Source organism: Puma concolor, chromosome C1 (genome assembly GCF_028749965.1).
Source record: "Puma concolor isolate L17-30 chromosome C1, mPumCon1.1.hap2, whole genome shotgun sequence".
Classification (NCBI taxonomy): Eukaryota; Metazoa; Chordata; class Mammalia; order Carnivora; family Felidae; genus Puma; species Puma concolor.
In genome coordinates this window covers 197,393,801-197,407,124 of record NC_141674.1, presented here as the reverse complement: position 1 = coordinate 197,407,124, position 13,324 = coordinate 197,393,801, and the positions used below count along the sequence as shown (strand labels likewise).

General features: G+C 36.2%; 1 non-coding gene across 1 annotated transcript; it reads right to left on the bottom strand.

Annotated features, from left to right (window-relative positions):
* Window positions 1-9,625: 9,625 nt before the first annotated feature.
* LOC112848993 (small nucleolar RNA U3) lies at window positions 9,626-9,839 on the bottom strand. Its single transcript, XR_003222456.2, has one exon. It is a non-coding gene; the product is annotated as a small nucleolar RNA U3 (small nucleolar RNA).
* Window positions 9,840-13,324: the final 3,485 nt, after the last annotated feature.

Below are 13,324 nucleotides of genomic sequence, written 5' to 3'. Positions count from 1 at the left end.
CCACCAGGAGGGCAAAAGAGATCCTCTTTCCACATCCTCGCCAACATCTGTTGTTGCCTGAGTTGTTAATGTTAGTCATTCTGACAGGTGTGAGGTGGTATCTATCTCATTGTGGTTTTGATTTGTATTTGCCTGATGCTGAGTGATGTTGAGCACTTTTTCATATGTCTGGTAGCCATTTGGATGCTTTCTCTGGAAAAGTGTCTATTCATGTCTTTTGCCCATTTCTTCCCTGGATTATTCACTTGGGTTGTGTTGAGTTTGAAAAGTTCTTTATAGATTTTGAATACTAACTCTTTATCTGATATGTCATTTGCAAATATCTTCTCCTATCCCATCAGTTGCTTTTTAGTTTTTCTGACAGTTTCCTTCACTGTGCAGAAGATTTTTATCTTAATGAGGTCCCAATAGTTCATTTTTGCTTTGTTTCCCTTGCCTCTGGAGACATGTCAAGCAAGAAGTTGCTGCAGATGAGGTCAGAGGTTGTTGTCTGCTTTCTCCTCTAGGATTTTGGTGGCTTCCTGTCTTAAGTTTAGGTCTTTCATCCATTTTGAGTTTATATTTCTGTATGGTGTAAGAAAGTGGTCCAGGTTCATTCTTCTGCATGTCAGTGTCCAGTTTTCCCAGCACCATTTGCTAAAGAGACTGTCTTTTTTCCATTGTATATTCTTTCCTGCTTTGTCAAAGATTGGTTGGCCATATGTTTGTGGGTCCATTTGTGGCTTCTCTATTCTGTGCCATTGATCTATGTGTCTGTTGTTGTGTCAGTACCATTCTGTCTTGATGATTACCTATCGTTGAACCCACCCTCTCCCTTTAGATTTCCCTGGAATAACAAAAGTACCCATCTGTGAACCATAAATCTCTTTATGGCTACTTCCTCTGCTACAGAAATCCCCAGTTAAGCCTTTGGCAATTGGGGAGGTGGGGGAATGGAAGCTTCAACCTTTCCATTTGCTTCCTCCTTCCCCCAGACTGTGCAGGTCCTACAGTACAGCCGTAGATGGAGGTTGCAACCTTGAGAGAGGAATGTGCCATTGAGACCATGTGGATGAACCCATGTAAGACTCCTACAGAAACTTAAAAAAAAATGTTTAGGTTTATTTATTTCTTTTGAGAGAGAGAGAGAGAGAGAGAGAGCGAGCGCACAGGGCAGGGGCAGACAGAGAGGGAGAGAGAATCCCAAGCAGTCTCTGTGCTGTCAACATGGAACCCAACACAAGGCTTGAACCCATGATTGTGAGATAGTGACCTGAGCTGAAATCAAGAGTCAGAAGCCTAACCAACTGTACCACCCAGGCACCCCTATATAAACTTTAAGATTCTGGCAAGCAGGTGTGGCTTATCTTGTGGCTGCATAGGAGAAGTCTCATATGTAAGTTCCCTTGCTTATTAAACCTGCCACCTGTCAATCTGGAATGATCTGCCTCTTTCTTCAATCTCTCCTTGACTTCCTTGTTCAAAGACCAGTGTGCAAACAAACAAAAATATGTGTTTTTCAAAAATGCAAAACTACTTATAATAAGAATACACATATAAAGGCCAAACACTGTGAAGTTAAAAGATTTATGGCAAATGAGGGAAGCTTGCATAAAGAGGCAATTTTGAACCCAGTCTTGAAACAAGTGTAGTAGATTTATAAGAGAGATGTGGCTTTTCAAAATTAAACACATAAAAAATATAAAACTATTTTTAGAGAATCAAGAAAAAGTAATTGGACACTAGCTATTACTTAATAGTGATGCTATTGAATAGTGAGAGCTATTTAATAGTATTAGTAATAGTAATAATAATAATAATAATAATAGCTAAATAAGACATATCCACTAAAGTACAAAGATCAAGCTGAAGAATAATAAAGATGTACATGGCCAAACTTGGGGATCCAGTGTGGGAGAAATTTTTAAGCTCTAACTTAAGAAGATTAAATAAATAATAGGAAATTACTATAGGCTTTTCAAGGGAAAATATTATATGTAAGTAATATCTAAATAGGATTATACTATTTTAGTATCTTACGTAGAATAATTTGGTTGAAAGTTGATTTAGGAAATGCCCTAAAACATGTCCATATATTTAATTGGTTTGGCGCATATTTTTATTGTTGTGTTTTCTTTTCTTTACATAATCACCCACAAATTTAAGGTACAAATTTAATAACTTAATAAATAACCTGGTTACAATCACTAATTTCCAAGAAGAACAATGTCAAAAATGTTTATTTGTTGAACTGGCATTTTTGTCTTCTTGCCTTCTCTGGGACCTCAGGGATCTCAGAGCTAAATTTAATTTTTAATGATAACAATCATTTGCTTGAGAATTTCTGATATGATTACCTCTGCATATTTATATGGATTTTGATCTTTTGTCTACTTATATAAGAACTACCTTATATACACAGATATTAAAAATCTTTTAGGAAGATAATCAAATTATAGAATGAATCTTCATCCCCCCCCACCTCCTTCTCACACACACATTTTGTGAAAGAATAGGGACATTTTACTAGTCATTCACTCCTCCATGCCTTTATCAGCTGCATCTCAGAAACTCAAATTGGGTAAGGTAAATTAAGTTTCAGGCCTTGTCTTAGCATTGCAAGATTAAAGGCAAGGAGGATATTTTTTTATTCCCTGTGTGAACGGTGGGCAGGATGTTAATTCCCCAAACAGGGGAGGGGATGAGGAGCCTCTGATTACCTAGGTCTAGTTCCAGGGTAAACAGACGATCACATTCTCTCAATGACCAACTCCAACAAAGTTTCTAACCATGAAAGTCATGAATGCACCTCTTTTGAACCTTGTTCCCCAGAGGCTTACCCTCCCCGCAACCCCACAGAAGACTTTTCAACAAGTATTCAATGATTAAATGATTACCTTACACTGAAATTGTAGACCTTACATTTTTTTCTCCTGGGATTCTTTATTAAGAATACTAAATTCAGTTCCTTAGATAACTAAATACTTTGTTTTTAAAAGAAACAAAAAATGGTTGCAGGTGAATGGAAAAAAGATTACTGATAATAAGATAAATAAAATTAATCCCAGAGTAGGACTGTAGCCAATCAAGCAGTAAGTTGTCCTGGCATGAGGGGAAAAAAAAAAAAAAAAAAAAAAAAAAAAAAAAAGTTGATGAATTAAGTCTGTAAGTGTGTTGAATGGTAATCCCTAAACTAAAACAAAAAGAAAAGTTATTAATATTATTTTAATAATTTTGCTTCTAGGATTTATTTATTCAATACTCAACAGTTATTGAATTCCAACTCGTATTCAACTATATTTTGCTGCCCTTAATCTCAAGTTTCTCATTTTTTAAGACATAAGAATCATAACAAGTAAACTTCGGTATGTAATTTAATTTGGGAAGTTTTTATTAAGGGCTTAATAAAAACTTTATTATCAACTAGCCCCATGATAAATATATTAAAAATAGAAAAGAATTAAAGTCCATAATATCAAGAATTTATCACATTTTGGAGGGGTAAGACTTACATAATTATATTAAAACATAAAATATTGACAAAAATGATATAAGGCAAATTTTTGGGAAATTTAGTATCTGTAATATAAAGCAATTGCTTATGAAGGGAAGTTAGCCACATTCATAAGTAGAAGCAAGGTGTCCTAACAATGACAAAACTAGAGTTCTAGGTTTTGTTAACTTTTAGGAAAGTAGAAAAAGTGAGTATGTTCCATGTGCTAAGCACAAAGATTCAAATGATTATGATGTATCTGGGAAATAGCAAGGAGTCTGGGTTAACAGCAGACGTGGTAGTGATGCGGAGAGGATGGTTCACCTCGTGGGTTAGTAGTAACTAGGGCCAGAATATAAGGGAGAGATCTACAGCTGTACTGCAAGACCTGCACAGTCTGGGGGAAGCAGGAAGCAAATGGAAAGGTTGAAGCTTCCATTCCCCCACCTCCCCAATTGCCAAAGGCTTAACTGGGGATTTCTGTAGCAGAGGAAGGAGCCATAAAGAGATTTATGGTTCACAGATGGATACTTTTGTTATTCCAGGTCGATCTGAAGGGAGAGAGTGAGTTCCAGGGTGGGTGGAATTATCATTTTTCAGAATAGAAAGCAAAACACTAACACAGTGTTTAAGAGATGGCTTTAAAAATAACAACACATTTTAAGTTTCTCTTATTAGGAGTCTATGTGTGAGCGGGAAAGTTTACGAGTTGTTTTGTCCTTGTGAGGGATGTGCTTGTGTGTGTGCAGATAGAGACAAAAAAGGGAGAGTAGTTTTGGAAACATGGGTACATACTAAGAACAACTCATGAAAAGTTACTTCTCACAGTGCAGTGATGGACCTGACTTATTATCTGGTCAAAACCCGTTGGTTGCGAGTATCTCTTCCCAACACCCATTCAGTGATAGCACAGTGGTAAGTTAACATCAGTCACAATGGGAGGATTTGAACCACGGATATGGATGAGCCCAACAAATCTGGGTTTCCTTATTTGGAAATCAGTTGTTAAACATTTGTCATCATAACACTGTCTCTTTTTACTTTTCTCTTGGACCAGTCAGGGGAAGGTCATATACAGTGGATTCCTTTGAGTATTGTAATTCTTCCATTTTCCTTAACATTCTATAATATTTGATACTTCCAAACAACTTGGAGGCTGTATTATGGATATAAATGAGGAACAGGGTGATGGAGATAAACCCTATGATAACCAATATTAAAACAATGAAGAAAAATATTTTTATAGCTATTCATTCTGGTATACTGTCAGTGTACCTCAATGTTGGCATGATTACATGAGCCCTTAGGCAAGAAACAGTCCTTCCCTCACATGCCTCTTCTCCCACCAACTGTCAGCGTCTGCTGTTTGCTTCAGGGCACAGAAGGAAAGAGCACATATAGAAAAAAAAATAATGAAAACATACTTTTTCTGCTCTTTGGAGCACCTGATCACAAAAACTGAGGTAGTCATTACTGCTGTTCACTCACTATTTCTGTATCTTCACTCTCCCATCTTGTGTTGGGATTGCATTTCCCTGTCCTTTGTGATTAGAAGACAAGGCATTCCCTGTGTGACTAGCTCTGGCCAATGACTTGTAAACAGAAGTGGCATGTATCACTTCCATGCTAGCACACATAATTGTTAACGTGATACTCTCTAGAGATTTCTATCCTGGTGGCAATGTTCAAGATAGTGAATGTTCCATTATCCTGGATCCCTGAAGGGCTATAATGAGTGGAGACCCTCTACAGACCTGCAGCGGATATGGAGTATGAGCAACAAATAAATCTTCATTAGGTCATTGAGATTTCATGATAGTTTGTTATTATCCATAATCTAGCTTCTTCTGATTGGTGCTCTTGCCTGGAGACCTGCTACATACACAAAAATACCAAGTTCAAGTTCTGCTTTCTCTGGGAAGTCCTGTTCAAGGGGAAAATGTTCAATCCATGAAGAAAAAAAAAGCTATTAGTGAAAATAACCTTATAATACATTTAAGGAATGGCTCCTATTCACTTATGTATGAAACTTTAAAATTAACTTTGAAAGGCACTTGGTATCCTATTGTGGAAAATCTCTCTTCTTAATATTTAAAAAGTTATGAAAAAGTCAAATGTTTTTACAAATAAAATGTAATATATTATTTGACTTTAGAAAGTTAAAGATACAGAAGTAGCTTTGGGATTAACAAAATTAACTGTATCATCTCCTTTCCCCAAATAAAACTATATAGTAAAGTTTTGGTTTCCATTTCATTCCCAATGCTTTGGCTATTCCATTTCAGAAAGGTAAGTATGAAATTATATAAAATAAGTGTAGATTTATGAGGAAATTAACAATTCCATTCATAGTAAAAAGGAAGTGGGAGAAATGGTTATTCATCATAGTAGATAAGACATAAATATTTGTGATTTTTATGGCAACATATATTTCCTTTCTTGATTTTATAAGATATAATCTTCAGCTCCAAATTAGGAACTATCTTGATAAAACACTGGGATTTTTGAAGACATGTAACTTCAATAACTAAATATCAATTTCAATTATATAGAGAGAAACATTTGAACTTGGAAAATTTTCTAAAAGTCAAAATATTTGGTCTTTTGCAGCTCTGCTGAAAACAGATGGACAAGACTGCTCTGACTGTATTTAACAGGAGTTGGGTCTCAGAGATTTCAGCAAGCACAGTACATGTAAAAAAAGAGAATTGTTTTTTAAGTGTCTTATGAAAACTCAAACCTGTTCAGTGGTCTTCAGTTATGTAGTTTATAGCTGATATTTGAGGCACCACATCAGCTTTTACTTTAAAAAGTTGTCTTGTCCGCCTCAAAAAACATAGCTCAAAAAAAAAAATCACAGGTTAATAGTTAATAGATCCCCTAGAGTAAAAAAAAAAAAAAAAAAAAAAAGGAATAAAGCATATACATGAGAAAAATAGTTTAAGGACCCTTGGCTATAACTCTCCCATTTAAGAAAAGATTAAGAAAGTGACCAAATTATTAAATAAAAGCAGCTCCTGCTTCTAGGCCCTTAGCTCTAGGAATTTCCCAGAATTTCAGATATTTGAGTAAAAAAACTACTGTGAATGATATCAAGAGAAATAATTATTTTCTTTAGTTTGAAGAAATTAATGTACTTCAGAGAACTATGTGTATGTATGTATATATGTTTGTGTATGTATAAATGTATATTGCACCTATAAATGTGGATGATAGAGGATAGACAGGTAGGTAGGTAGATCGATAGACAGATCCTCCAATGACAACTTGATTATCTGCACATAGCAGATGTTTTTAAATTTATTTTTAATTTATTTTTAAAAAAATTTTTAAATGTTTATTCTTGAGAGAGAGAGAGTGGGGGAGGGGCAGAGAGAGAGGGAGACACAGAATCAAAGCAGGCTCCAGGCCTGTGCTGAGCTGTCAGCACAAAGCCCAATGCAGTGCTTGAACCCACAAACTATGAGATCATGACCTGAGCTGAAGTCGGATGCTTAACCAACTGAGCCACCTAGGTGCCTAGCAGATGATTTTTTTAAAAGTGTGGATACTTTTATTCTCATTTTATAAAAATGAAAAGAGAGGGGCTCCTGGGTGGCTCAGTCGGTTGAGTGTCAGACTCTTAATTTCAGCTCAGGTCATGAACCCAGAGTCATGGAATTGAGCCCTGCGCTGGACTCTGTGCTGAGTATGGAATCTGCTTAAGACTCTTTCTCTCACCCTCACCTTTCTCTCATGCTCACTCTCTCTATATATATTTAAAAAAAAAAAGAAGAAGAAAGAGGTTGCACCTGGGTGGCTCAATTGGCTAAGTGTCTAACTTCGGCTTAGATCATGATGTTGCAGTTTGTGAGTTTGAACCCCACTTTGGACTCTGGGCTGACAGTGAAGAGCCTGCCTGGGATTCCGTATCTGCCTCACTCTCTGCTCCTCCCCTGCTCTCACTCTTTCTCTCTCTTCCTCAAAATAAATAAATGTAAAAAAAAAAAATTAAAATTTTTAAAAGTTAAAAAAAAAAAAAGGAAAACGGACAAAGAAATAATATTTGTAAGGTCAAACAATGAAGTAAATGGCCATATGTGGAGCTGAACTAAAATCTGTCTCCAAAGTACAACGGTGTTTGTCAGGGGCTGGAAGGACGGCTTAATGAGAAGTTATTGATTAACAGGTACAGAGTTTCAGTTTCTCAAGATGATGAGTTCTGGAGATGGATATTGGTGATGGTTGCACAACAGTATGAATGCACTTAATGCCACTGAGCTGTACACTTAGAAATGATTAAAATGGTGAATTTTATGCTCCACATTTCATCACAATTTAAATAAATACAAAAAGAGACATATAACACACAAATCTCTCTTTAATTCCAGTGATTTTCTCTTATATTCTACAGCAAACCATTAACAAATTTAGCTTGCATATGATTTCCAGGTCATGTAAATAGAAAAGTAAGGGATTGTCTAGTCCACGTCCCCTCACGTACAAGGATGAGGCTCTGTTCTTGTATTTGATGGTACGAACCCAATCTGAATATACACGCACTGTGATGAGATACAGCATTAGAGAGCACTGAGTTCCTATCTGCATGCCATCTTTATAAGCCCTTTTTTACTGAGAAATGCATTTTGTACTGAAATACATGCATTTTGTATTGAAATTATTGTTAGGTTAATAAAGATGGCAAGTGAAGGGATAGAAGGAAAAAGGCACACATCCCTAACATAACATGACAACATACCCCTGATGCATAGACAATTATGGCTGAAAGGGAATGTTGATATCATTTAGTCCATTCCAAAGGAAATATCTTAGTTCTGGAAACAAATGCATTTAAGAAATACTTGTATAATTTGCCCATTTCTCATCTCTTGGAGATTAATATTGAAAATTAGACCATCAAATATTTGGGAAAATTCTCTGAACAAAAACAAAAATGCAAAACAGGTAAAACTGGGATTTTTCAAACTTATTTTCTTTTTCTTTTTACGTTTATTTATTTTTGGGACAGAGAGAGACAGAGCATGAACGGGCGAGGGGCAGAGAGAGAGGGAGACACAGAATTGGAAACAGGCTCCAGGCTCTGAGCCATCAGCCCAGAGCCCGACGCGGGGCTCGAACTCACGGACCGTGAGATCGTGACCTGGCTGAAGTCGGACGCTCAACCGACTGCGCCACCCAGGCGCCCCTCTTTTTCTTTTTAAATAAATGTTTGCAGAGTTCCAGGTAACCGAGTTATAAAATGCTTTCTAGTATAATCCTCAGACTTTATAGATGAGACTGATTAAAAGAGATTTTCAGTTATTCAAGGAAAAATATTCAGTTATACTAGAATCTATTTTCCTAAGTTACAATGCATGTCATTTTTAGTAGACAAGATACAACCTTATGTTTTATACCTGATGGCAAGAAAAAATATAATTTTTAGCAAAATTTAAGGTAAATTCAGAGAACCTGTGGTTTTAGTTCAAAAAAACATATAATATATATTTTTAAGTTTATTTATTTATTTTGAGAGAGAGAGAGCTGGCATGAACAAGGAAGAGGCAGAGAGAGAGGGAGAGAGAGAATCCCAAGCAGGCTTCTTGATGTTAGCATACAGCCCAACGTGGGGTTCTGTCTCACAAACTGGGAGATCATGGCCTGAGCAGAAATCAAGTGTATTGGACACTTAACCAACTGAACTACCCAGACACCCTTAAAAATACATAATACATTATAAGTGTTGTATAGGATACATATCAATAGTAACTTGGTAATAGTTTTTTCATTGATAAAGATGTCTCTATACACTCAGTTTTATTTTCATTAAAATCATTAATAGAATGATAATTAACCACTCAAGATCTTGAAATCACTAGTCTTTTTATAGAAAGTTCCATTAATTATTATTAATATCACTATTAATATTAGTTATAAAATTGATTTCAGTTTTCATTTACATTTAGTGTATGATATACTAGAAAATCATAAAACTAGGCAAGGCACAAGCAAGCTTTCTTTAAGCAAAGACTTTGCAAACTGGGTCAACTCTACCCTCTGTGGGATGCATTCTTATAGAAAAAAATAATAACAACAAATGCATATAGTATAAAAAGTGCAAGCCAATCTTGAATTATACATCCCCACTGTTGTGTAATACTAAGGCAGTAATTTCTTTTTTTTTTTTTTTTTCTCTTTCTCTCCTTAAAAAAAAGAAGAGAAGAACGATCATCAACGACAAAAGGCAGCTGTAAAAGCAACACCCAGAGTCAACCTCACGCTCAGGAAAGGACACTACACCTCCTCCTCGTGGTTCCGAGTACTCTACACATTCAGAGAAACTTCTCTAGTTGCGAACTATAGAAATGATCCCTGAAAGTATAGTCTTTAAGGCAGTAATTTCTATTGGCAAATTGGTTTGGAGTTTTTCATGCTGTTTTTCTGCCTTTAAAAATATACATAAAAACATTTTGTACTTATTAATGTCTTATACATACTTTCACATTTTAATGTATTTTATACATATACTTGTTTTATAAATTTTCTGTAATCTATTCTTTAAATTATTTTGAAATAACCATAGATTCACAGGAAGTTGAAACAACCTACTTTTTATTTATTTGTTTTTATTATATTTCTGGCTTGAAACAATAGAAATTCATTGTCTCATAGTTCTGGAGTCTAGAAGTCTGAAATTAAGGTGATGGCAGGGCCTCCTTCTGAAATCCATAAAAGAGAATCTTTTCTTGTCTCTTCTAAATTCCAGTGTTTTCTGGCAACCTTTGGCATTCTTTGGCTTATAGATGCTCATTCTAATCTATGTGTCTGTTGTCAAATGTCTATGTATCTCTTCCCTGTGTGTCTCCATTGCCATGTCATTTCTCCTCTTCTTAAAAGCATACCAGTCATATTGGGTTAGGTGGGTTAGGGTCCACAGCAATACTGCATCTTTTTTTTTCAATTGGGATTCAATTTACATACAAACAATATTACATTAGTTTCAATTACACAACATTGTGATTTGACAAATCTATACATTATGCTATGCTCACCACAAGTGTAGCTACCATCTACCACCATACAATGTTATTATGAGTCAATTGGCTATATTTTCTATGCTCTACCTTTCATCCCTGTGACTTATTGTTTCCATAACTAGAAGTCTGTATCTCCCATTCCCCTTCACCCATGTTGCCCATCCTCCTACCCCCTACCACTCTGGCAACCATGTTGCAAATGACAAGTGGCAAGACCTCATCATTTTTTATGGCTGAGTAATACCCCACTGTGTGTGTGTGTGTGTGTGTGTGTGTGTGTGTGTGTGTGTACACCACATCTTCTTTTATCCATCTAATTACAAACATTTGACTTGTTTCCATATCTTGGCTATTGTAAACAATGCCACAATAAACATTGGGTGCATGCATTTTTTTAATTAGAAACAACCTACTTTTTAAACTTAACAATGTGATTAGAGATTTTTCCATAGAGTATACAAAATTGTACATCCTCCTTACAACAGCTGAATACTGACTAATAGTGTGAATTGCCTATCATGTACTTAATTGTTCTGATGGTTATTTAGATAGTTTTCAGGACTTCATCCAAGAAAGTCCTGAGAAATAGCACCCCTGGTAGATTAAACCATGTATTCACGGGATTGGATACCCTGAGCTGGTGAAGGGGACAGAGCACTTTAGGAACTGGTCGAAGTCCATGAGAATGGAGGGTACAATATCACAAGGGGCAAAGTTGTATAAGATGAGAAGGGAAGTTGAAGTAGGGGACAGATCACTCAGAGCCTTGGAGACCATAGCAACAAATTTAGATCTTATTCTAAGAGCAATGGGAAACCATTCAAGAGTTTTAAGCAGTATTTTGACACAATCTCCAAATAAATCTTGTAATGTTCATTTATTTATTTTGAGAGAGAGAAACAGTATGAACATGAGCAGGGGAGGGGCAGAGAGAGAGAGAATCCTAAACGTTGATAGCACAGAGCCTGACGTGGGCTTGAACTTGCAAACCATGAGATCATGACCTGAGCCAAAATCAAGAGTCAGACGCTCAACTGACTGAGCCACCCTGGTGCCCCTCCTGTACATTTTTTAATACTTATGTATGACTTGAGTGTGGAGAATGGACTGGTGGAGGCATGAGTAAAAGAAGAAACATTAGCTAAGAAACTATTCCTGTTTTTAAACATTTTAAACCAATGTTTAAAACATTGGTTTTTAAACAACCAATAGATGATGACTTAAACTCAGGTGATGGTAGTAGAGACACGCACAGATCAGACATGTGCTTTGAAGGTACAACTGGTGTAGATAGATTAAATGTGGGGGGCCAGAAAAGGGAAAGGTCAAGAATCAATCCTACTTTCTAACATTACTAATGGTGCCATTTATTTGAAATATAGAAACAGGGGCGCCTGGGTGGCGCAGTCGGTTAAGCGTCCGACTTCAGCCAGGTCACGATCTCGCGGTCCGTGAGTTCGAGCCCCGCGTCAGGCTCTGGGCTGATGGCTCAGAGCCTGGAGCCTGTTTCCCATTCTGTGTCTCCCTCTCTCTCTGCCCCTCCCCCGTTCATGCTCTGTCTCTCTCTATCCCAAAAATAAATAAACGTTGAAAAAAAAAAAATTTAAAAAAAAAAAAAAAAAAAAAAAAAAAAAAAAAAAAGAAATATAGAAACAGCGGGAATAATCAGAGTTTGTAGGGTGTGAATGAAATGGATGTGTCTTGTTTTTAGTGTGCAAATTTGGAAATTCCTCTGACGCATTCCACTCAAATTTAGACAAGTACATAAATTTAGAGCTCAGAAAAAGTTTGGGTAAGAAATATAAATCTGAGTCACTAACATGTAAATGATTTTGAAAGTCACAGAAATGAATGAGATCACCTAGCCAGAGGTATCATACAAAAAGAAATTGAAGCCAGCACTGAGCTTAGAGTAATTTTAATATGATTAGTTAAGTAAAGAAGATAGCAAAGGAAACTTAGAAGGTGCAAGGTGATAGGAAGAAAAAATAAGAAAGCATGCTGTCTCTAAAGCAGAAAGAGGGAAGTGTTTCAAGGAGGGAATAGTCATCTGTGTGAATCATTGCTGAAAATCTAGCAGGGTGATGTCAACAAGGATTGAACTGGTAGGCCATTAATGATTTTAACAAGGATGTTAGTTGAGATATGGGTATGAATACCAATGTAACAGTAGATTAAGAGAAAGTGAGAAACAAAGAAGTGAAAATTTGTGTGTGTGTGTGTGGGGGGGGTTATCATTTTTAAGAAATAATCTAGAATTTCACCTGAAAGGAGAATTTTTTTAGGTTGGGAAATGTATACTAGAGCATGTGTTCATGATGATAGGAATAGTATAGAGTGTGAAGGGGTAAGGATTGATGTTGTAGGAGAGAGAGAAGTTATCTCAGGAAATAGTCTTTTAGTAAGTGAGAAATAATGACATCAAAATAGGATGCCCATACATTCTGGTTTCCCTGCAGTTGCTCCAGCATCCACTTGCTAAACTATTATTAATAACAGCTCCCCCACTCCCACTATGCAACTGGACAAATCAGTTTTCTCTAGTATACAAGGAGAAAATGGGTGTAGAAGCAGATAAGAGCATAGATTTTATGATGAGAAATCATGGGATTCAATGGAGGGAAATCATGTCCCAATCACTGAACATACAACAAAAGCTGAATTTGAACTCTGACACCTAAGGGTCTTTTCTTCATAATATCTGACACTGTGGAAACCTATGGATTCTATGGATTCATATTCTGAAAACCAGTGTAAGCATGCTAAACATAATCCACTAAATTCACTAGTTATAATGACCAGAGATAAACCATCACTCTCTTTACTCTCTGGCCCT